This window comes from Tamandua tetradactyla, chromosome 4 (genome assembly GCF_023851605.1).
Source record: "Tamandua tetradactyla isolate mTamTet1 chromosome 4, mTamTet1.pri, whole genome shotgun sequence".
Taxonomy (NCBI): Eukaryota; Metazoa; Chordata; class Mammalia; order Pilosa; family Myrmecophagidae; genus Tamandua; species Tamandua tetradactyla.
Genome location: NC_135330.1, coordinates 116,692,827 through 116,718,534, shown reverse-complemented (window position 1 = coordinate 116,718,534; position 25,708 = coordinate 116,692,827). Strand labels below are relative to the sequence as shown.

The 25,708-nt window shown below is 41.6% G+C and overlaps 1 long non-coding RNA gene and 1 pseudogene across 1 annotated transcript in view; one reads left to right on the top strand and one right to left on the bottom strand.

The window, feature by feature from the left end:
• The window catches only part of LOC143679298 (uncharacterized), a 173,239-nt gene that overhangs the window by 63,614 nt on the left and 83,917 nt on the right, over positions 1–25,708 (top strand). The gene's annotated exons all lie outside the window — the stretch shown is intronic.
• On the bottom strand, positions 22,555–25,390 carry LOC143679496 (rRNA N(6)-adenosine-methyltransferase METTL5-like; annotated as a pseudogene).

The window sequence follows — 25,708 nt, the reverse complement described above, 5'->3', positions numbered from 1 at the left end:
TTCTTGTATTTTCTAAATGAGACCATACAATATTTGCTCTTTTATTTCTGGCTTATTTTGCATCACAAAATGTCCCACAGTTTCATTTGCAATGTTGCATGCCTCACAACTTCATTCCTTTTTGTGGCGGCACAATATTACATCATATGTATATGCCACAATTCGCCATTCTACTTCTCAGTCAGTGTGCTGGTTTGAAGGGATATGTGTCCCCTAGAAAAGCCATGTTTTAATCTAAGTCCCATTTCATAAAGGCAGAGTAATCCCTATTCAATTACTGTATAATTAGATCATCTCCCTGGAGATGTAACCCAATCAAGAGTGGTTGTTAAGCTGGATTAGGTGACGACATGCCTCCACCCATTTGGATGGGTCTTGAGAAGTTTCTGGAGTCCTATAAAAGAGAAACATTTTGGAGAATGAAGGCAATTCAGAGAGGGCAGAGCAGAACAACACAGCCATGAGAAACAGAGTCCACCAGCCAGGGACCTTTGGAGATGAAGAAGAAAAATGTCTCCTGGGGCGCTTCATGAAACAGGAAGCCAGGAGAAGAAGCTAGCAGATGATGCTATGTCTGTCATGTGCCCTTCTAGATGAGAGAGGAACTCTGAACGTGTTCACCATGTGCCTTTCCAGATGAGAGAGAAACTGTCACTATGTTCACCGTGTGACTTCTCACTTGAGGGAGAAGCCCTGAACTTCATCGGCCTTCTTGAACCAAGGTATCTTTCCCTGGATGCCTTTGATTGGACATTTCTATAGACTTGCTGTAATTGGGACATTTTCTCAGCCTTAGAACTGTAACCTAGCAACTTATTAAATTCCCCTTTTTAAAAGCCATTCTGTTTCTGGTATGTTGCATTCTGGCAGCTAGCAAGCTAGAATAGTCAGTGTATCTTTCAGCCACCTCCACCCATGGGCATCATGTATAAGATCCCAAGTCAATGGCCCATCAACACTCTCAATTTTAGACATTTTTCATTGCTCCTAAGAGAAAGATAACCAATCAACACACCCTCACCCAATAGAAAATCCAAACCCCTCCTTAACTCTTGTCCCTCCCCTTCATTATTTACCTCTGATATTGTTGTATACTGTTGAAGTCTTCCTCTTAAACATAGCCCATACCACTCAATAGCAGTTTCAACCTTTGTTTTAGTTTGCAAGCCGCCAGAATGCAAGAAACGAAACAGCTTTTAAAAAAAGGAATCGTAAGTTGCAAATTTACAGTTTTAAGGTTTGAAAATGTCCAAATTAAGGCAAGGCTATAAAAATGTCCAAATTAAGACATCCGGGAAAAGATACCTTGGTTCAAGTAGGCTGATACTGTTCAGCGTTTTTGTCTCAGCTGGAAAGGCATATGGCAATGTTTGCTAGTTTTCTGTCCAGGTTTATTTAATGGCTTCCCGGGCAGCATTTTCTCTCTTCATCTCCAATGGTCTCTGGCTGTGTGGGCTCAGTAAAAGCACTAAAAAAAGCTCTAAAGCTTTTTCCAAAATGGTTCTCTCTTAAAGGACTCTAGTAAGCAACTGCACCTTGAACGGGTGGAGACACATCTCCATAGAAATCATCTAATCAAAAGTTACCACCTACAATTAGGTGGGTCACATCCCCATGGAAACAATAAGAAAGATCCCACCCAGAAATATTGAATGAGAATTAAAAGACATGGCTTTTCTGTGGTACATAATAGTTGCAAACCGGCACATTCCACCCTTTGGACCTCAAAAAGACATGTTCTTTCCAAATGCAAAATACATTCATTCCATCACAATATCAGAAATCCTTAAACCATTTATATCAGTAACAATACAAATGCAATACAAAGTCAGAAAAAAGCAGAAAATCTCATAAAAATCAGCTACAGGCATGGTCCGTCCTAAGGCAAAACTATCCTCTGGCTCTGGACCTGAAAAACTCAGAACAAGTTATCTACTGCAAATATACAAAGGAGGGACAGTCATAGGATACGTATTCCCATTTCTATAGGGAGAAATTGGAAGGAAACCAGAAGTCGCAGGACCCGAACAGTTCTGAAAACTTGCAGGGCAAATGTCACTAGATTTCGAAGGCTGAAAGTCATTTATCCTCAGGATTTAGAAAGCACAACCCTGTCCTTCCCAAGGGCTTATGCAGTGGCCTCCCTCTCTCTCTAAATGCCACCTTGGGGAACATTGGGGAGGCCCCCTATTTTTTGACTTGACTCTCTCCAAGCTCCTCACAACTCTTCCAGAATCTTCCCTTTATCTACTTAAAAAGTTGCTCCAACAGGTTTGGTATTTGCAGACTGTAGCAGCACCCCACTCTCGGTACTAAAATCTGATTTAGTTTGCAAGCTGCTGGAATGTGATATACCAGAAATGGAATGGCTTTTAAAAGGGGGAATTTATTAAGTTGCAAATTTACAGTTCTAAGGCTGTGAAAATGTCCAAATTAAGCCATCCAGGGAAAGATACCTTGGTTCATGAAGGCCAATGATGTTTCTCTCTCAGCTGGAAAGGCACATGGTGATATCTGCTAGTTTTCTCTCCAGGCTTCTTCAGTGGCTTCCACGGGGGCATTTTCTTTCTTCATCTCCAATGGTCTCTAGCTGTCTGGGCTCTGGTGGCTCTTGTGGCTCTAAAGTTTTTTCCAAAATGGTTCCCTCTTAAAGGACTCCAGTAAGCAATCCCACCTTGAATGGGTGGACTCACATCTCCATGCAAAACATCTAATCAAAAGTTACTACTGACAATTAGGTGGGTCACATTTCCATGGAAACAATCAGCAATACTGAATGAGGATTAAAGGAGATGGCTTTTCTGGGGTACATAACAGCTTCAAACTGGCACACTACTATACCCTGCTTTTTATGCCTTTTTTTTCTTTGTATGCTGTATGGTGGGAGTCACATTCCATCCTTTTTCCATGTGAGTATCCCCTTATTACAACACCATTTGTTGAATTTTGGTTTTTGTTTGGCTTTTTGTTTGTTTTGCTTTCTCATTTGTGTGGGAAGTGCATGGGCTAGGAATCAAACGTGGGTCTTCCTCATGGCAGGCGAGAATTCTACCACCACTGAACTACCCTTGCACCCCATATTATATGCTCTTTGTATAAGATTCATACCTTTGATGTAGTTCATTCAAGAACTTACTTATATTTGTAGTGTTAAGCAGTGGGACATACCGGTCTATACAACTGCGTTCAATCATGTTCACCTTCAATATGACAATATTACTTATAGACCTGCCTTCACTTCTATCCATTCCCTTACATTTAAGTTCAACCTCATGAGCTAACTGTTCACCCATCTTTAGCTTCTGTGAATCTCTAGGGTCCCCTATATTTTGTATTACAAGCCTCTGAGTTTACCTTTGCCATGGTCATAAATGTGAAATCATACAGTATTCATCTTTTTGTGTCTATTTTATTTTACTCAGCAATGTGTCCTCAACCCTCATCCATCTTGCCATATCCTTCAGGATGTCATTTGGTCTTACTGCTGTATAATATTCCATCATATGTATATACCACGTTTTGTTAATCCACTCATCTGTTGATGGGCACTTGGATTGTTTCCATCTTTTAGCCATTGTGAATAGTGTTGCTATGAACATTGGTGCAAACATCTGTTTGTGTCACTGCTTTCAGCTCTTTTAATATAAACCCAATAGTGATATTGCTGGGTCATGAGGCAACTTGATATTTAGTTTTCTGAGGAGCCACTAAACTATCTTCCACAGTGGCTGTGCCATTATACATTCCCACCAACAGTGTGTTAAGTGTCCCAATATCTCTGCATCCTCTCCACATTTGTAGTTTCCTGTTTGTTCACTAGCAGCCATTCTTATAGGTATGAGGTGTCGTCTCATTTTAGTCATGATTGGCATTTTCTTTATGGCTAATGAAAATGAGCGTCTCTTCATGTGCTTTTCAGGCATCTGTATGCTCTTCCGAAAAATGCTTATTCATATCTTTAGGTCATTTTATAATTGAGTCGTTTGTCCTTTTGTTGTTGACTTCTTTCTGTATACAGGATTTCATCCTTTATCTGATTCTTGATTTCTTAATATTTTCTCCTATTGAGTTGGCTGCCTCTTCACCTTTTTGACAAAGTTTTTTTGAGGCACAAAAGCTTTTGATTTTGAGGAGTTCCTATTTATCCATTTTTTCTCTCATTGCTTCTGCTTTGGGTGTAAAGTTTAGGAAGCTACCTCCTTTTGTACCCTGGTATGTTTTAACTCGTCGGTACTCTCTCCTGATGTCTTATTTGTTTTTGTCATCTAGAATTCTAAATACAATTATTTTTTTGCTTTTTAATGTAATTAATAGTAACAATTTTCCAGTTTCCTTGTTTACTATTTGGTTCCTTCTTCTATGTTCTGATTTTCTCTTGCTGAATTACTTCTTTAATGTTTCTTTTAGCAAATGTCTGTAGGCGTTAAAAGTTCTTAGGCTTAGAATATCTAAAACTGTGAATTTCACCTTCTTGAATGATAAGTAGGTAAGAAATTCATAACTGATTGTTGTTTTTCCCCAGAATTCAAAGTCATTCCTTAGTCTTCTAATAACTTATTGCTAATGTCGGGAATTTGGCTGCTGGTCTTATTGTCAATCCTTTGTGGATGGTCTATCTTTTCTGTCAGGTCAATTTAAGATTTTTTCTCTATATTGATGTCCTTCAGTTTATTACAGCTTGTATAAATCTGGAGATTAGGTATATATATATGTGTGTGTGTGTACTTAAATTATATATATAATTTTATGAAATATATATTGTGTTTGGCATTTAATGTTCTCTATAAATCTGAGATTTTGTGTGTTTCTTCAATACTGGAAAATGATCAACCGTGAATTCTTTTTATATTTTTCCTTTGTCAGTCCCTTTATTCTTTCATTTTGGAACTGCTCTTTGCCTTATGTTGGAGGTTCTCAATCTATCTTCCATACCTCTGGTCTTCCTTTATATCCCCTTGCTGCATTCTGGGTGAAGTCTTCAGCACTAGCCTTCAACTTCTAAATCTCTCATCAACTGCATTCAAAATTTATCCCATCTATTGAGTTTTTCATTTCAATGACTGTATTTTTTATTTCCGAGACACATAGTTGGTTCTTTTCCATGATCGTATATTCTTCATTCATATCTGCTTCTTTAACCTTCCTGATTGTTTCTAATCGCTGGAATTACTTCCTTTATCTTCTTGAAGATTTTAAGCATGCTTCTTTTAAGGTGATTTTTGAGATGGCTCAGTTATTTCTGTTTTCATTTATTTATTTATTTATTTTGGTGGTGCATGGTCTGGGAATCAAATCTGGGTCTCCAGCATGAAAGGCGGGCATTCTAACCACTGAACTGCCCGTGCACCCCCAGTTAATTCTATTTTGGAGTGAATAAATTCTCCTGCGTTTGGAGTTGTTGTCCGCTTTACTTGGCATTGCATTTCTTTTAAAATTTAGGTTTGCAGGCTCATTTTGAGTGATTCTCCCTCCCCATATCTCTAGGTGGTTTTCATCTCCGTTTCATGATATGGCCTCTACCTGACTCCTAAAAATGCCATTCCAGAGCCAGCTGGAGTATCAGGGGCTTGGCTCCTACCCCATGTCCTGGGTTAGCATATGTACTGCCCTACCGCTGGTGGGCGCTTTGTTCAGGATCTGCCTCTGGGGTGGTTCCTGCTTCCTCCCAGCACTGCAGCTTCCTTGCTTTTGTTGGTTGTGGTCCAGGCCAGTGGTCACAGCTTTTCTGCTGCTTTTCATAAATGAGTGAAATCAGCACTGCCCCGGGCTTCAGACAGTAAACCTGACTCAGGCTCTCTGAGGTGCCTGGATGGTTTTAGTCCCTGCTAGCCCAGGGAAAACAAACTTTGGCCATCTCTGCCTTCCTGATCTGGAGACTAGGGGCCTGTGGCTTCAGCCCTATTTACTGCCACCTGTTTTTCTTCCATGGACATATTTATCTCATTTTTCAGTGTGATTTTACTAGTTAATTAATTAATTTAATGCTCTTCCAAACATTTTAATTTGTATTTAAATATGTCTTTCACTGTATGCATTCTCCCATTCGTTGTTTTTTTTTTGTGTGTGTGTGGCTATTTAACCATTGTTTATTTTGATTCAGTGGTATTAACTGCATGCACAGTGCTGTGTTACCATCACACCCTCCACTACCAAACCTTTTCCATCATCCCAAACAGAAACATTGCATCAATTAAGCATTAACTCCCATTCCCTTCTCCCCCAACCCCAGTTAACCTCCAATTCACTCTCTGTCTCTACAAATTTGCTTATTATAGATATTTCATATAAATGAAATTGTGTACTATTTGTCCTTTTATATCTAGTTTTTTTTTTCACTCAGCATAATGTTTTCAAGGTTCATTCCTTTTTGTGACTGAATAATGTTTCATTGTATGCATACACCACGTTTTGTTCATCCGTGCATTGGTCATTGATGCATGGGTTATTTTCATGTGATTTTTATTTTAATCAGTTAAAAAAGTGTTTCAAGAATCATCGCTGTGCTTGGAGTAGGGTTGGAAGCTCAAAACGTGAACTCACTATGCTTGCCTGGCAGAGTCTCTTGCTCATTTACTGTTTTGTTCCCTTGCTTCTCACATAGCAGGTGCTCTGTGAAGTTTGGTGGTTCGCTGCTACAGAGGCATGGGCATGTCGGAGACACAGAGACGTGCATGTGAGAAGCCCGAAGTCAGGGAGGGCTCTGGGAGTGAGCTAGGCTTTCCATCCCCCTCTGGGAGTCTGCAGCCTCTCCTCTCTGACCACAGGCCTGGCTCAGAAAGCCCTGCTCCAGGCAAGAGGTCTGGTGCATTAGAGTGTCCTTGCTGTTAGAGTGAGTCCTGATCCCCTCATGGCAGAAAATCAGCCTCATCCATTTAAGAGCCTTTACCATCAGTGTTTGAAGAAAGAATGATGGCCCTTAAGCTGCTCTGGGCTCATCAGATGATTGGGCATTCCCAAATCTGGGATCTTGGACTAGTAGGTCAGTGTTTATCTTTAGCAGCACAGACTTGGTGGTAGAGACAGGCTGTGCTGAGAGCCGAGGTATACCGGTGTGTATGTGAAAAGCAGGTCTTGGATAATCCATAGAGGAGATAATCTGCTTTAGGCTAATCAATTACTCTCAGTGGAGAAAAATAATTCAGTAATGTGCTCTCAGCAGGAAATTTTGTCAGTGGGTTGTCAGAACTAAAGGGTGTGATTACAATCTAACTTCATTGTAACTTTGACTCTTCTGTGTGTTTTTCTTATTTATGTCATGAGTCAGAGAAATATTTTGATGATTGCAGTAAAGTCTTTGGTTATTTGTATTTAACTCCACTGAGCTGGAAGGACTTACCCTGCTGTGGGAAAAAAAACAATTCAATGCCACATCGTTATACTCTGTGTACGTAGCGCACAGCCTTAGCCCTTTCTTTGCCATTTATCAGAAACTTGTGAGAATTAGAAGAGAGAGCACCAGGTGCATTGGTCGTGTCTGTTTGCTGTGGTTTTCTGCAGCTCTGGCTCCCAGCTGGCTCATGGTAGTGCAGGAGAATGTGGTGCTTTCATGTGTCCAGCATCTTCCAGGAACAGAACGCTTCACTTTGGTGGAGAACATGTTCCATAACCTGACCCAGGCATGCCCTGCTACAGAGGAGGCCAGCAGACCCAGGGATGGTTTAGAAATGAGTTCATGACCCAAGCAGGGTCTTCCCAGAACATTTCTAGTGAGACTATCAGGAAACACTTTTATTCAACACAGTTCTGAGAAGACTTCCAGTTTCCCGCTTTTGGTGAGCACCTGTCCAGCAGGTGGAGACAGGCGCAGGGCTCTGAAGACATTGTTTGAGCTGATGTCACCTTGCCTGAGGTCAAATGAACTCTCAGCCTTCTCAGATACTTAAGCCATGGAAATTATTTCCTAGCTTAAATGAATCTGATGTGGATTTCTGTTACTTGTGATGAGAAAAAATGGTCTGACCCCTATATGTAGGAGTTAGGAGTGCAGAATTCATTCATCAGAACTCTTGATAGCAAGCACTATGTACAAATCCACCAATTCACCCACGCCATTTATGATGTGGGCCCTTGGGTACCCCCAGAGTAGCCGATCATGGAGCTCATTGAGTTTTTGTGTATCTGGAGGAGCCAAAGAGTGAAGACTGGGGAAACAAGGCTTTGAACTGGGCATGTACTGGTCCTAGGAGCCACCAAGCTCTGGTGGTGTTATGTGTTGACTGCAGGAAGGACCAGCAACCTAGAACGTTATTTTCTGGACGTCTGAGATGCTTTCTGCTAACTCATCCAAAGCTGCTGAAATGTCAGCTTACCCAGAGAGTTAAAGCAATTTCCCCCAGGCCACACAATGAGTCAGATTCGAAACGCAGATCTCCTAATTTCCACACACATCCTCTTTCCAGCAGACCGTGCTTCCTTTCTGCCTTAGGGAAGAAAATAACCCAGCAGCCAAAAAGCACTAGGGGCACATGATTCCACAAACAAACAACAGGGGAGAAGTCGCATACATAAATAATAACACACCACGGGTGGTCTTTGTAGCTGGATGCCTCCACAGAGCACACCTGTTCTAGAAGTTCAAGAGAAGGAGGACAGGGCTGTGCACCCCTGAGCTAGCCACTCTTTGCCAAAAGCTGTGAGGCAGTGTGGGGTGGGAGTAAAAGCAGAGGGAAAAAGCCTAGAAACGAGCATATAAGGGGAAGCATGTGTGGGAGGTGGACTGACTCCTGGTTAGAACTAGTTCTTCCCCTTTTATGTGTCATGTTATGGAGGGACACCTAAGTCTTATTTTCGGAGGGCATGAAACACTGAGACTGGCCTTGAGGGGCCAGGCACTAGGGTGGGGCCAGAGCTGTGGGGAAAGGAAGCAGTTTTGTAAGAGGTTGAGAGAAAAACTAGTGAAGGCTGTTTCTTAGAAGGTGGCATCCAGCTGTGGAAGGAAGGTATGGAAAACTGGGCTTCCAGGGAGATCCCAGGCTTAAGTCTTGACCCAGGTGAACCACAGAGGGCTGGGAGCAGGGGAAACCTGCCGAGAAAGGCTGGGATTACCCATCATAGAAGGTGTCGGGGTGCTCAACGTTCCCCTTTAAGTGTCAGTCAATTAAGGGGAAGGAGCCCTCAGAGAACAGGAAGCATGCAGGATACAGCCTGGCCCCTTTGTCTGCCTCCTTCTCATGTACAATCCACTCCTTCAACCACCCCTGGCTTTTAATCCCAAGGCGCAGCTCCAGGACACTGCAGCAAAAGGGAAAGATGTGGCTTCTGCCCTCATCTTTCTGATTTTTTCATGCCCTTTACTCCCCTGCCTCAGAGTTCCCTTTTCAAGACCAGATTTGCTGGAGTGTACACGCAGCCTGTGTTCTTAAGAAGCAATCCCATGCCCCATCCACGGTGTGTCAGCATCCCCCCTGTCTCCTGGTAGCAGCCTCTGCAGGAAGCCTTCTGGTTCTCCTCGAAGCAATCGAAATCTTCCCTCCAGCGCCATGCCCAAATGTGGAGAGCTTTTGGAGGCCAGAGAAACAATCTTTCACTCCACTGATTTAATGTGTTTAAAAAGTGGAGGATACTGCTGTAGGAAATACTTTTCCATCACATTTGAGAGGCTTGCAGTGTCGGAGATAGAAACAAATGGGTAACAAACACACATTATAAATTATTTCAGTGCCGTCGTCGCCATTTGAGTTGTGGGTATGTCTTTGTAACCACAGACTCAGAAATTCAGAGTCAGAAGGCTTACCACACTGACCCACCAGCACTCTCTACATTGCCGACTAGACAGCATGTCATTAAGAGAATTAACAAATAAATGAAGAAAAACCGGCCCATTCAATTGCTGGGATGAGACCCAGAGGCTGATCCTCTCTCCTGGAGCTCTTTGGATGCTCTTTGAACACATATTTATGCTGAGCAGAAGCTTCCAACTCTGGATGCTTGGCACAGGCAGATGCAGATTCCTCCGGAGACACTGAAGTGTGTGACGTGTGTTAATGCAAGTGTCCCCGACTGGATCAGATAGGAGGGCCCTACCTGAGTTGTGAGTGTTTCACTAGGTGCTTCATTTTGTCGTGTCTTGTCAATGGGTCTTCTCTCACGGGGCCATCTCTGGCTGTGCCTCGCCTTGGAGAGAATTCCTTTTGGGTACCTGGGGCAGGCGCCGCCACCACCCAACCGCAGAAGGCTTATGTTGAGTCTTCCTTGTGACCAGGGGCCCAGGCTGGCTGACATAACGGAGCCACTGCTCAAGGATCCCACTGGCTGACCAAAGTGGTCAGCTGAAAACTTCCCTAAAATACCCCAGTGGGATCATTTTATTTTATATTGTTTTTGAAAGGATAAATATCCCAAGACACAGATGCCAGAAAAGAGAGCTTTATGACTTTTATGAAATTGGCCGTGCTGCTAGTTAAAAAAAAAAAATTAGTTAAAAACACTAGAAATTATGGTCACAGAAATACCTCTGCTAATAGTTTACTGTCTGGCTCGAGTGAGTTTAACTTTAAGGTGCGGTAGCTCTGGAAATTTCTCGTGAGTCACTACATAATAACTAGCTGCATCCTCAAGCATCAGCCCCCACACAATTTTCCAGCCCTGAACTTTGAATGCTTCATACAAGATGAAAATAATACAGTCTTATGTTTTATTCTAGGGATGAAGTGGTTGGCACTACTTTAGAATTTACTGAAGACTTGTGAATTGATGATTTCTTCCAAATTAAATTGTTTTGAGGAAGTATCTAGTGTTTGGTTGGCAAATACAAAATCTCCTTTAAGAGAAAAACCATGCAAATACAGACTATTGTCTGTAGGTGGATTTCCTCCTTTGTGGGTTATTTTTTGCTTGACCTGGATCATCTCTCCAAATGGCCAACTCAGCCCTTGGAGTTGTAATTACACATTTAAAGGAAGACTAGACCAGCCAACACAGATGGTTATCTCTCTGCAGGCTTTATTTTCTCTTTTCTTTTTCTTGCCCTCTGGTCTCCTTTTGAGGTTGGAAAGCCGTCTATGTTTTCCTGAGCTGAATCAAAGGTAGTATGATGGAGGTATCATGGTAAGTAGATGTTGTTCTTTCCTTACACTTGGATTGGTCTTGAGATTTAATAGTTCTCATATTCAAGTGCAGTTGGGCCTTGTACAACCAATATTCGTTGTATAAGTCTCAGAGGGGGAGAGGAGGGACTAATGTTCTCCTGAAAGCCTTTCTGCATTTGGAATGTCTTCTCTACTCATAAAATCCCTCTTCACCCTCCATGGTTCTGTTTTAATTCCAGCTCCCTTGACTACTTAACTTGCCCTTGTCTCTCCTTTCTGATACCCGTGGTATCCATTTTGAATGCTTCTTCACTGCTTTTTAATTTGTTATCTTTGCGTATGTTTATATTATCTCCTCAACTGGTCTGAAAGTTCCTTGAGGGCAAAAAAAAATTTTTGTAACCTCACTAATACCCAGCAGGCACCCTGTAGATGTTTTCATGGGGTCGAAGGTAGTTTATGTGTTCATTAACTCTCTTTTAGGGCAAACCGTGTGAAAGATCCTATGTTAGCACTTTCATCTCCATTGTATTATTGGATCTTCCCAGAGACCTTAGGAAATGGGTTTTATCGTGATTTTTTAAGTGAGTGAACTAAGAGTCAAAAAGCTCCCTGAGGTCCCCTAAGCCAGGAAATGGCAAGCCCAAGCCAGTCAGTTTCCAAATATAATACTTTTTCTGCAATGCCATCTTTACAATGAAGCATAGGATTAACAAGAAGGCCAAGAGGCAAAGGAGCTTCCTTTTCCTTAAGATATCAGCTTGAGATCCAGGCCAGCAAGAGAAGCACTGGATCCTATTGGAGATGCCTGCAGGGAACAACTGAGCAAGCTTCAGAAGAGAGTCCACCTGCTGGCCTGGACGTACAGCCTCAGCTGATGCTGGAGACATGGGGCTGGAGACTCAGGCCCAGGTGTCTTCCAAAGCTGTTTGCCTAGTTCTGATTATATCCCTGGTTAGGCTAACTGACATCACAAGGGTCCTGGTGACTGGGGAGGGTTAGCACCTCTGAAAGTGCTCATCATTCATTTTTTCTTGGCTAGTGATTCTTTGCACTTGGTAGATTTGTGTCCTTTGGCTTATGCAAGTTTCTTCCAGACAGAGTTTGCCACAGGCAGAAAGGACAATGGAGAAGACTGGCCTGGAGACAGGGACTGAACAGGCTTTGAAGTTCCCTGGGCCTGTGGTAAGTAAGGACTTTGCTTGCAAACCTGCATATTTGCACTCAGACCAACACTGCAGAGCTGTGCAGCTGAGCTACTGGGCTCCATCACTTTATCCCACGCTGCAGCATCGAGTGGGAGTTTGCATGACTGTACACAATGAGAAATTCTGGTCCCTAATGAGAGAGCATTAAGACAAAAGGGAAGACTTGGCTAACTTACTATAGCAGTTTTAGATAATTTTCCTTTGTTAGTGAATAAACCAGCCTTTGGGGGTGGGGGGATGTGAAAAATTTCACCCATACACGGCAGAGTTTCTCAGTGTCAAATGTCTGTCACAGATTTTGCTTGTGGTCACTGCTGAAGCCTACAATTTAAAAAACGCAGCAATTATCCCAACCAAAGTGCTACTGAGTGCACTTTCCAGTGGTTGGTCCTCAGGCCCCCTTTCCCAACAATGTTTTCCTCGTGCAAAAAGCCCAGAGGAGCGTGTGCGTGGCTCCTGAAGCCGAGAAGTTAACTCCGCGGAAAATTTGCATACTGTGATTGAGTTGCTGGGAATACTCAAGATATTCTTCAGACTTGAGATGATCATGAGTCCCTGCAACCTTCCAGGCTGGCACTGGAAATGGCACCAGGACTCCTCCCTTCTCTTATGATCTGGTTGTAGGATTGACTCTTCATAATCTGGCTCAGAGAGGTGCTAGCTGGCTAACCTTCTGCCTTCCCTTCCTTTAACCTCCTCCAGTATGTGATGTTTTAGAACTCACTCAGATGTGTGGTCATATGTTGCCTAGTGTTGTGTTGCACTGAACTACTTTGTACAGAGGCATCTTGCCTCCCTGGCTACAGGTTCAGTTCCTAGAGGGAAAGAACTTTCTCATACTTCTTTAGTAAAGTAGATACTGAAAGCTTTTGAATATGTGAGCAAAGAGGTGGATTTTGCATTTCTTTGGGACATTTTAAGTTTGTACCTATGTGCACCCACATGACATGAATGTGTGATTAGAAGTTGAGGAAGGAGCTCTTAAAGATAATTTTCAAGAAAATTTTTACTCAGTCTATCTCTCCTGGTTCATGGGTTACATTTAATACTGGAGTTATGAATCCACAGAGACTCCTTGCCTCCATTAATGCTCAAAGACATGATATGAGAATTCCTTTGTGCGTGTGTGTGTGTGTTGGGGGGGTGGGGTGGGCTCTCTTTGATCCTCCGTTTATATTGTCTTGAAGCAGCACAGTGCTGACTCTGAACTTGAGGGTGGTTTCCATCAGTCTGTTATTCCATCATGTTCTATTATGAGATACTTTCTTATGTATTGGGGCACTCTTTGCACTGATTCTGTTTCCTGAACCATAATATGCTTTCACAGTGGAACATTTTGATGCCTAGCATTCATAAATGCTCAGATAGTAACCTGGAGGTATAGAGACTGGGGAGTATCAGGAGGAAATTTCTTGGTATGATTTAGCTTAAAGGCAGATGACAACATTGATCTGAAGATTTAAGATTGGCTTTTTCCATGGTCCTGAATTCCCAGGGCCAAACTACACGCAAAACTGAAATTTATCTCTTCTGGTTTCTGACCTTCCTTCTCACCAAATGTTTACTCTTCCCAAAGGTAGTAGTCCCTCTCCAACCAGATGGTTCCCTGCGCAAATGGACTTTTCCCCAGCCTCTTCTTAAAACTTGTGTCCAAGATGCTACTCTTTTAAACAGTTGAGGGGACCCAAAGCTCAGTTGGAGCTGCTGGTGAGACAAAGCTAGCCTAGACAGCAGTCACAGAAGAGAGTCCAGATTAAAGAAGTGTCAGTCCTAGAGGGTTCTGCATTGGTCAGACCATGTGTGTACAGTGCTGAAGGTCACTGGCAAATGAAGGCACATCCAGATGACGGGGAGATGACTGGGCTGGCGATATATGAGGATGATTTAGAAAGAATTGGGCATTTGCACTCTCACAAAAGAGGGCAGGGTAATCTTAAAATCTGAAGGTTTAGATGTAATGGTGATCTAGTTTGAACACCTTCCTATGTTTGAATTTATCTTCTATACGTTTTTGCCAGATGTTCAACTAACCTTGGTCAGAATAACTCTTACGGTGGAAAACTTATTTTGCACAACTCCAGAACATAGTAGTCACCTTTAAATATTTTAAGTGCTGTGCTATAAAAACCTCCAGAGGGCAGAACCTCCCCCAGTTAGGCAGAATGCCAGGGAGGTTCACTATAGTCAAATCATCCCTGTTAGAAATGTTGTGGGGATGGTGGAGGTTGGCTCAGGTGCCAAGTGAGAGATCCTGGCAATGTCAAAATCTGCCGTATTTATATATATTTAGCCAAGTTTCTTTGGTTACAAAGAATACGGCCTTCCCCCCAGCCCCTGGCATGAGACAAACTCAAATAAAAGGAAGACTTAGGGTAAGAATACAGTGGTCCATCTCTTTGACACTCGAGAACTGGAAACAAAGTATAAGCAAACCCTGAAGCTGAAACTGGAAATTCTGGCACCAGAATTATCAGACATATGATCTTTTCCTCTGCTTCTCTCTATTGTTTTATTATTCTTTCCTCTGCTTCTCTCTATTGCTTTATTATTGTTTTATTATTCTTTTTTTCCTTGACTCATAACCTTTCCCCCAGTTTTTGGCTGACCATGTTGCCAATTCTAATCCTAGCTCTACCTGAACTTGCCTCTCAACTTCCCATTCAATAATGACCATCTTCGTGCCTCTTAGACCTAAGTCTAGACTAGAGAAAGAGGAACAGTTTGGCTCAGTCTAGTCCTTGATCCATTCTCCTTTGGGCAGGTGAGTAACCATGCTCAGTTGCGGGGTTCAGAATCAAATGAGTGGGTAGGGACAGATCCTGTAAGACGTAGGAAAGCAAAGGCAATGGTTAGACTATCTGCCATAGGAACATAGTCTTAAGTCAAAGAATGGAGTAAGATCTAGTTGTGGAACTGTAGCCCTTCAGAAAGGAAGGAGACTTTTGGCCTGGGTCTTTAAAATCTTGCCTCAATGGTTCCATCCTGCTGTATTTGTTTCTCCTTGAATCATCCTAATCTTTGTGGAAACACAGAGCCTCCACCCTTTTCTCATCTGATTTGGTTCATCCCCACTTTGCTTTGCTTGAATAAATCTGCATTTCTTTTGTCCACCAAGTTGGATTGTTTTATTTCTTCTCTTATATTTGTTTAATTTCAGAACTTCGGGTAACAGTTTTCAAAAACTGCCCTCGATAGAATAAACTCTGTCTTCTGATATATATAAATGTATGCATTTTTTAAAAAAAGAAAATTCAGAACTAGTTATTGGTTTCTGGTGTCATGTCCTATCTTTCAAGATGTGTCTTCCTTTCAGCCTGCAGGGCTGAGCATGATGATAAATGAGGAGCAATCATTTCACACGTCCTGATAAAATAAATATTCTCCGTTGAAATTGCAGGTGATTAGATTTTCATTTTGATATATGCTTCAGTGTCTTTAGAAATCAACTAGTAAGACCTGATTCCAAAGAGAATGCAAATTTCCAGCCCAGGAATATGTCAAGGAGCTACATGCCTGCATAAAGCTGTGAAGAGGTGAGCCCACTCGGGACAGATGTTCTCACATCAGCAAATCCCATCAGTCTAGACCCAAGTCTGGACCCCCACTGTAGTCTATGGGTGTGGGGAAGCAGTGATGCCTTATTTAATATTCATTTCTGCTACTTGCAGTACCATTATTGGCTATGAAATTCGTTGAATCATTGTTATGCCTAGACCATCTCCCATGTGGAGTCGTGGTTGATTCCTATAAATTATTAAGCTTATGAAAGGAAAGCTTGATTCAAAAACTAATTTGAGTACATTTTGTTACTTTTCAGAATTACTGCTATAAATATCAAGTTATCATCTGATGTGAATAATAATGGACTCAAGTGTCTAAAAAAGCTTCCCCCCGTCCTCTAACGGTGTATAGCTCCTTTCCGGAAGTTGAGGCAGAATAGCTTTTGGCTAAGCTCATGCTACCTGGAGCCAGGTGGCCTCTCACTTGATATGGACTCTGCCATTTACCAGAAGGGTGTCTTTTGGCAAAGTACTTAACTCTGTGCCTTGGTTTCCTAATTTGTAGTATGGGGACAATGACATTAATTCCTAACACAGGATTGATATGGGGAAAAAATGAGCTAATTCATATGACTTAGAACATTGCCTGCCATGCAAGAAGCACTAGGAAAGTATTCGTTATTATTGTAGAAAAATGTCAACATTTACACCCCAACTCATTAAATCAGACATAAATAACAGGAAAAAAATATTTCAGATGAAGACATAATTTAAAAATATTTAGAATCCAGAAATAAGTATTTAAATTGCAGTGGGCTTTACATGATCCCTTTGTAAAATGAAAATAGGTGATATCTATATGCCTAAAAGTAAAAGTTAAGCCAGATATTTTGAGAGATTCTTTCTAATTTTACAAATTTGGTAATGAAATTCCAGCAGGTAGTTTTTTTTCTCTTTTTCTAGAGTTAATTTATTCATTCACTCAACAAGTGTTCACCATGCATTTAATAGGCAAGGAAATGTTCATATCAGTTACTTAATTAGACAGTGGAGCAAACATAATTATTAATAAAAGTGGTGATGCTAAGGCATTTCACAATATAGTGGGTGGGGGGGTAGGCTCTGGAGCCTGAGTTAGAATGTCAGCGCTGCCACTTATTAGTTGCATGATATTGGGGAAATTACTTAATCTCTTTGCGCCTCACTTTTCCCATCAGGTAAGGTAGGGATAATAATGGTACCTGGTACATGGGGCTGGTGGGAAGGTTAGATGAGTGACTATGTGTCATGTTCTTAGAACACTGCCTGGTACCTGATAGGTGTGCAGGAGATGCTAGGTGTTACTAGTGATGAGAGTAATAAGAATATCCCCCTGCCCTGGATTGATGTTACATTCTGTATTTGTATATGTAAATCAAGCATTGCAGTGTAATGGAAAGTGATACAGGAGCCCAGAGAAAGGGGCCGCTAATTCAGCCAGGAACAAGTGAGGAGTGAGGCAGCTTGAGAAAAGGTGAGGTGTTAACTAGATGTGGGGCAAGCAGGGTTTGGCCAGGTTGAGAAGAGAGAAGGATGTTCTCTGCTATAGGAAGGGCATGTGGCAGGAGCAGGGCCCCTGCCTGGAAGATCATAGTTTGTCTTGGGAAGGATGCATGATTTGTTTAGGTCTGAGCAAAGGACATGAGCCCAAAAAGGCTGCAGAGGATTTGGGAGCGGGAGAGGCTTTGAACTTGATCTTGCAGGCAGTGAGAATTGGTGGAAGGTGGAGCCAGACTAGGAAGCCCTGCCTAGGAAGTCCCACCTCATTGTCTTCTTGCATGAGGACCCACCTAAAGAATAGCTTTGGCTCCTTGAAATAGTATCAGGGTTGTTCCAGTTTGCTAGCTGCCGGAATGCAATATACCAGAAACGGAATGGCTTTTAAAAGGGGGAATTTAATGAGTTGCTAGTTTACAGTTCTAAGGCCAAGAAAATGTCCCAATTAAAATAAGTCTATAGAAATGTCCAATCTTAGGCATCCAGGGAAAGATACCTTGGTTCAAGAAGGCTGATGAAGTTCGGGGTTTCTCTCTCAAGTGAGAAGGCACATGGTGAACACAGTAAGTGTTTCTCTCTCATCTGGAAAGGCACATAGTGAACACGGTCAGGGTTCCTCTCTCATCTGGAAGGGCACATGGTGAACACGGCATCATCTGCCAACTTCTCCTGACTTCCTGTTTCATGAAGCTCCCTGGGAGGCATTTTCCTTCTTCATCTCCAAAGGTCACTGGCTCATGGACTCTGCTTCATGGTGCTGCAGCATTCTCTGCTCTCTCCAAATCTCCCATTCTCCAAAATGTTTCCTCTTTTATAGGACTCCAATAAACCAATCAAGACCCACCCAAATAGGGGGAGACATGTCATCACCTGATCCAGTTTAACAACCACTCTTGACTAAATCACATCATCTAAGGAGATGATCTGATTACAGTTTCAAACACATAGTATTGAATACGGATTATTCTATCTTTATAAAATGGGATTTTGATTAAAACATGGCTTTTCTAGGGGGCATACTTCCTTTCAAACCAGCACAAGGGTTTTGATGGAAAAAAGTTTCCATGATCAAGTGACATATAGAATGCACTGTACATTAAAATTCCTTCCCGAAGAGATTCCCCAGGCATGTTAATTTAATTTTAGTTGTTTAGCTGTTTGGAATTATTTAAATTGGTGTGATGTAATTAACCCCAAGTCATTAGCCACAAACCCAACTCCTTCTCTAAGGAACATCTATTGACATCTGACAGACACTAGTTTGCAAAGAACTTCTCTAGATTCTGGACTTGTATTAGTAAGAGGAGTCCTTCCAGAGCAACAAAAGGGCAGAGTATGTGGTGCCCCCTGCTTTCACCGTAAAGAGTGACTGGCCCATTAGAGTCCCCTTTGTTCCTGCTAGAAATGTCTTTGTTCTCTTTATTCTTGAAGGAAGAAAATTAATTAAGCCCCTACCATGACATGCTGGGCCTTATATGCTCTGTGTACAATCTCTTTCGGTCCTTATGACAACCACATGAGATGATATTGTTCTTATTTTTGCAGTTGAAAAAAACCAAGGCTTAGAAAGTTAAGTATCTTACCCAAGTTCACAGAGCTGGCAAGTGGAAGGGACAGGATGCAAACTTTAGGCAGCCAGCTTTCAATCAACTTCTGTCTACACTAGTCGTCCTTCCCAAACTTGCCCATTATGAGACTGTCCTGGAGGTACTGGTTAAAAATCCAGATTCCCAGGTGCTTTTTGTGGAGTGTCATAATAAATTCAAGTATTATTTATATTAAATATATACAGATTCATTTCAGATAAAATAATGACTGCTCTGTATTTGACTGAAAAGCATTGAATTTTAAGGTAGAGAGCCAATATAAATGCAGTGCGCCCCTTTCAAAGCTGCTGTGCTTGTGTAACCTGTAGAGGGTCACCTCATTGACAAATTCCTGTGTTGTCTTCTTTTGGCAATGCCTGGATTTGGAACTCTGGGTCACAGTGTAACTGCAGATCCTGCTTAATTTCCTACCTGGCCAAAAAGATGGTTCAAGAGACAATATTCAGCTGAAAAAAATACCCTTGATTTCTGCAATAGTATAGGTCAAAGTCAAGTGCACCTCTGTCTGATGTGAGGGCAAATTGATTTAAGGACTTTCATCCACGAGCTACCACTCCAGGAGCCAAACCTGAATTAGAAGCAAAAATGAGCAGTTATATGTGCTGTTGAACTCTGAATAAATGGTACTTAGAAGCACAAAATTGATTGTGTCCCCAGGAGAGGAGAAATAATTGGGGGAATGAAGTTATAGCTACTTATTTGCACACCAAAGTGGATTTTCATTTGAGAGGCGCATGATTACCCCAGGTTCAGTGAAGGCTTTCTTAGAGGATAGGAATTATACTTATTTGTGAATGACCATGTTGGTCTCTTTTATTCCATTGCCGTAAAAGAGTTCTTGCACTTTTGTCATTCCCAGGGTATGTATAAGCAAACCCTGTAAAACAAAGTGCTTTTTTCTGGGGTATGTGAATTTTTTTTTTGCTATTTTGAGAATGTGTTAATTGAATAAATTTTCATGGCTCTAGAAATTTTGAAGAAAGATTCAACTCAACTGGTATCGTTAGAATGATTGATGCAACTTAGTGCAAAAAATTGAGGTCAAGACCTATTAATTGTGTGACCCTGAGCAACTACATCACTTCAGCTGCCTGAACCCCACTTTTCTCATCTGTAAAATGGAATGCTACTTATCTTGTTGGGTTTTTGTGATAATCATACATACTATTTGTGTTGGTTTGAAAGGAGTAAGTACCCTAGAAAAGCCATGTTTTAACCCTAATTCATCATGTGGAGGCCCTTTCTTTTACTCCATATTCAATACTGTAGGTAGGTAGCTTGATTAGATTATCTCTATGAAGATGTGACATCCAATTGTGGGTATTAACCTTTGATTAGATGGAGATGTGACTCCACCCATCCCAGGTGGGTCTTGATTAGTTTACTGGAATCCTTTAAAGAGGCATTTTGAAAACAGAGAGAGCAACAGAGTCACGAGAACTGCCAGAGCCCACACAGTCAGAGATCTTTGGAGATGAAGAAGGAATATGTCCCTGGGGGAGATTCATTAAACAAGAAGCCCAGAGAGAAAACTAGCAGCTGTTGCCATGTTCACCGTGTGCCTTTCCAGTTGAGAGAGAAACCCTGAACTTCGTCAGCCTTCTTGAACCAAGGTATCTTTTCCTAGATGCCTCAGATTAGACATTTCTATAGCCTTGCTTTAATTGGGGCATTTTCACGGCTTTAGAACTGTAAACTTGCAACTAAATAAATTCCCCCTTTTAAAAGTCATTGTATTTCTGGTATCTTGCATTCCGACAGCTAGCAAACAAGAACACCACTACATGCAAAGGCTCCTTCCTGTTCACCTCTGAGTGAATCTAACAGACTCAGAGAAATAGATCATTGCTCTTTGTTCTGTGGAAAGGAACAGCCAGTTACTTAACACTGGTTGAATCCCTGCTGATTGGATCTCTGTTGGGAGCAAAGGGTGTCTGTCAGGACTTGGGAAATTTTGATGTCATTGGATCATGAGGTGACACCATGACATGTAGAGAACAGAGGGACAGCCTGGTCTCTATCACTGGACAGTGACTGATGGCCCATTAGAAGCTAGAATGGTCTCCAAGGGCTTCGACCACTCAGAAGATTCCTCATAGCAAAGTGTTTCCCAGGTTTTACAAGAAATTCTAGTCCTTTGAAAACACAGCTCCATGGCTCAATACATTTGACCTTGCACTCATTCTGCCTTAGGGTTTACACTGTAAGTGTGTGGTATTAAACTGCACTGTCTAAAACACAGACAGTAGCCCCATGTGACTATTTGACTAAAAATTAATTAAAATGAAATGCAATTAATAATTCAGTACCTCGGTCACACTGGCTTCATTTCAAGTGCTCAATAGCTACACGCACCCTGTGGCTACCATATTAGAAAGTGCATACGTAGACATTTCCATTGTGGTGGAAAATTCTACTGGACAGTGCCAGAAAGTTTCTCAGGCCTCCTACTGTAAAAGAACTTATTTAAATCTGTTCATTTATCACACCTTTTAATATCCAGCAGATCTAGTGTTCTGCTAGTCACTGTTTAGAAAATATGGTTTGGTGTCCTTGGGGTGGTGGGTCCCCCAAAACTGGATGTGGTGTTCCTCTCTACCTTTATAGCTCTTCAAATCCTGTTCTTACAACTTTCGGTCTTATTTATCTAAGTTACTTACCTGCCTCTGTTAAAAGATTGTTCAGGGGTGGGTCATGGTGGCTCAGCAGGCAGAGTTCTCCCTTGTCAGGCCAAAGACCAGTGCCTGCCCATGCAAACAAAATAAAATAAATAAAAAGACTATTCTGATAGTCTAAGATGTCATGACTAATGTCGCTGCTAAATGTCAAGAGTTGATTCTTCCTCCGTTAGAGTCACAACCTCCAGAGATGGAAAGAACCTTAGAGGCCATATAATTCAACCCCCTTATTTCACTCAGGAAGAAACCAAAGCCCAGAACAGTGATATGATTTTCCCAAGGTCCCTCAGTTAATGGTACAGTTCATTCTCCTGACATCTACTTTCTGTTAAGGTGGTCATCTCATCTCTTCACAAGCTGAAAGAAAAAAGCAATTAATAATGGACTAGGATTGTAGCGATGATAATATAGGTTTTAGCTCTACTGTGCGATCTTGTCTATCTTTGCGTGTAGACAGTGGGCTCTGAATTAAAATTATTCTGCCTCTCTTAGCCCGACATGTTCCTGCAAGCTCTGACTAGCTAGAGCCCATCAGTGAATAAATCACCTATCACTTAATTCCTTCCTACTGCTTTATGAAAAATTTCAGCAACCAGCCACTTAAATTTGAATGAGTTTGCATCTGCTTTTGCATCTATTTGGAGTTCCTTTGATTACAACCCTAGTGAGACCCTGTCTACTTTTCATTTTTCTTGGCCATGGAATATAAAATTGCAGTCTGTATGATGGAAGACAAACTGCACTCCATTGTTAGTTTATAGAAAGGTTGACATTTACTATGCAGGCTTTAGTCCAGAGGTTCAGGTCAGAAATTCATTTCTGTATCTATAACTTCTAAAGAGGAAAGTAACCCAGGCGGGTGCCACGTAGGTTGTAAAAGGAAGATGGGCCATCTGTCATAGCATTGTGCCAGGAGGAACTGCCCTATTAGGGCTGTGATCTGGAATGAATATACTTCTGGCACCTTTGCTAGGATGTCGGTGGGAAAGCCCCATTAGTCATCTTTGCCAGATGAGGGCTTCTGCAAACCTTCTCCGCAGAGCCGTACATGTCTCCATTAATGAAAACACTGAAACCACAGGGGTTATGACCATGCATGTCTCATCCTGCCGTTCCTCTGGCCCTGTGGGGATCACCAAGAGGGGAATGTGTCGTGGAGCTTGATCTTTGAAAATTTTGCATTTCGAAGTGTGGGAAATGTCTTGGACACAATTTCTCTCGGAATAGAGATCCAGAGAATTTTAAACTTTAGGGGGCAGTTGGCCCTCTAAATTGCTTGTCAGACCATAGTGTTTTCCAAGCTGTTATCTATGGACCTTTTTTGCTTCAGACATTATGGTGAAAATGCAGATTTCTGGGCTTTACTTTGGGCTACCCTAGAATCTCTGAAGAAGGGGCCTTCCAGGGTGAAGCTACTGAGTAAAGTAAGACATGACTTAGTTTTTTTCAAATAATGTTGGTATCTGTGTTTTGACTTCTGAGAATTCAAATTCTGCTCACCTACATTTAAAGTTTGGTATGTAGTTCCTATTTAAAGACCCCGTATCACAGCAGAGAAGTGTCCTGTTTCTTCCTCCCTTCTTTCCTCCCTCCCCTCCTTCCATCCTTCCTTCCTTTCTCCCTTCCTCCTCCTCCCCTTCCCTCCCCTCCCCTCCTCTCCTTGCCCCTCTCTTCCCTTCCATTCCATTCCCCTTCCTTCCCTTTCCTTTCTTTCCTTTTTGCCAACTGCTCATAGCATCTCTTCCCATCTTGTTATACTTAACTAGAATTAGAGAAAATTATAGCTCAAGATATGATCCTGAGATTCAAGTCACCTGAATCCTTTCTTTTACCTGGGACCACCAAAGATGACATCTGGGTGTTACAGCAGGCCCTGGTATACCTGCCCTTCCCTGTCCCTTATCTTGCTCTCAATTGCTCTGTTCTGCTCTATGGCGGTGTGGCTGTGGCTGTGTTTGTGGGTTTGTTTTCCTACATTAATTTGCTCAGTAGGAAGGTGGCTCAGATCCAGTGGCTTATCAGCAGTGGGTTTAACCTCCTCTGGTGTTAACAATGCAGAAGCCCAATGTGGAGGAAGTAGCCCAGAACAAGGGTCAGGAAACCAAAGGGACCAAGGGTCCTGCCTCTGGCTCACCCATAAGCCTGATGTTGGCTTAATCACGTCAGTTCTGGGCTCCCCCATTTTTTCTTAAGTAAACACATTTTAAAGTCATTTAAATTAGATTTTTAGCTGCTTTTGTCTTTGGAGGTTTTACAAAAAAAAAAAACAAAACAACAACAACAACGAATTAGGTTCATTTCAATATCCACCGATTTTTTTAAACGAAATTTGTATGATGCTGGAAGGACATGCCACAGCTCTGCAAAAATATCTGTCTTAATTTTCCCTTCTACAGCTTTCTTTTGAGTATGTTCTCTAGTTGAGGACTTGTATAAAGAATATACTGCTCTTCTTTCTATTTCCAAAGCAAGTGCTCAGAAAAGCCATATCTGTCCCCTTACTATTTTTGGTCTCAAAGGGAGAATTCATATTTACTCTACCAAATGGTTGAATATATTTTTAGATAATGAGAAAATAGCACATTGCACCATGTCAATATTTGTTAACTTGAGCTCTTGCACATTCTTATTAAATATTTCCAAAGCATCTTTTTAAAAATGTTTTTTATTGTTAAATATAACATATATACAAAGAAAAGAAAGAAAAAGCAATGATGTTCAAAGTACACTTCAACAAGTAGTTACAGATTTCAGAGTTCATTATGAGTTACCATTCTACTATTTCAGATTTTTCCTTCTAGCTGTTCCAGAACACTGGTGGCTAGAATAAATTTTTTGTTCCAATGCATCTTTATGTCAAATCCCACACGCAACCCTGCTTCCAGCATGGCATTTCTGATGCCAAACACTCCACAACCACATCTTAGATCTGCAACTATTTTATTTTGGTGTTATGAATTTATAGAGTATACACAATGTGGTACATGACCTGATTGGATATGGTTCTAGAAGTAGTTTGGGCTCCTCAAATCCATCCACTTGTTGAAGGTGGCTCCCTAGTTCCTTAAGCCTCCATTTTTTCTTCTCCCTTTCCTCATCTTCCTCCTCCTTCTTTTTTGAAATACCGCCTGTATCTCCCTATTTCATCTGCAAAGTGAGGTGTGTGTGAGCGGTGTGAGTTAATCCTGAGTCCTAAATCCAGTGCCCCCTTGATCATTTTATTCTATTTTTCAGGTATAGCACTTGATATTATTGATCACCTCCTTCTTCTTAAAATGTCCTCTCTCTCCCTTGTTTTGAGCATTTGGACCACCATTTCCATGTTAGTTCAACAAACATTACTGGATTAAGCAGTGTGCTGGGGGATTCAAAGTATGAATAAGATAGGTTTTATCTTTGAGGTGCTCACATGGCATAATCAATCTAACAAGTTATGGTCTCTCTGCTCTTTCTTTGTTCTGTCATCAGCTTTCTCTTAAATTTTTTTTGTAGTTTCCTTGGACAATGGTATGCATCTACCTAATTTCAAATACCATCAAAGCATTTATCTTTCACCTAGCACTGTTTTGCCCCATGGAGCTCTAGATTCATATTTACAACTGCATTCTGGTCACCTCTATCTGAATATCCCTCAGGGACCTCAAACTCAAAAAGCCCAAAACTAAAGTTATTTAACCCTTTTAACTCTTATCCATATCTTCTCTTCTGCTCCTAAAATCCACTCCTCCTTTTCTTGATTAATGGGATCACTAGTCACTCAGATTAGAAACTTCAAAGCCATCTGCCTCTCTGCTGTTCCCACATCTAATGGGTTACCCAACTGTTGGGCTCCATCCTAGAAGTTGGCATCTGTCCCCTCCTTTCTGTTAGATCTCACTGTGACATCACCGTTTTTAAGATGCTGTGGTAGGTTCAGGTGTCAGCTTGGTTGGGTGATGATGCCCTGTTGTTCTCTTTCTGTGGACTTAAGTCATCAATTGTGAAATTCATCTATGGTTGATAGAGTTTGTGGTAGGCTAAGAGGAGTGCCTTCCACAATGAGTGATGTTTAATTTAACTAGCTGGAGGCTAAAAGAGAGCTGTCAGAAGAGAGCTCAGCAGCTCAGCATACCTCATCTCAGCACTCACTGCTCAGCCCAGATATTTGGAGAT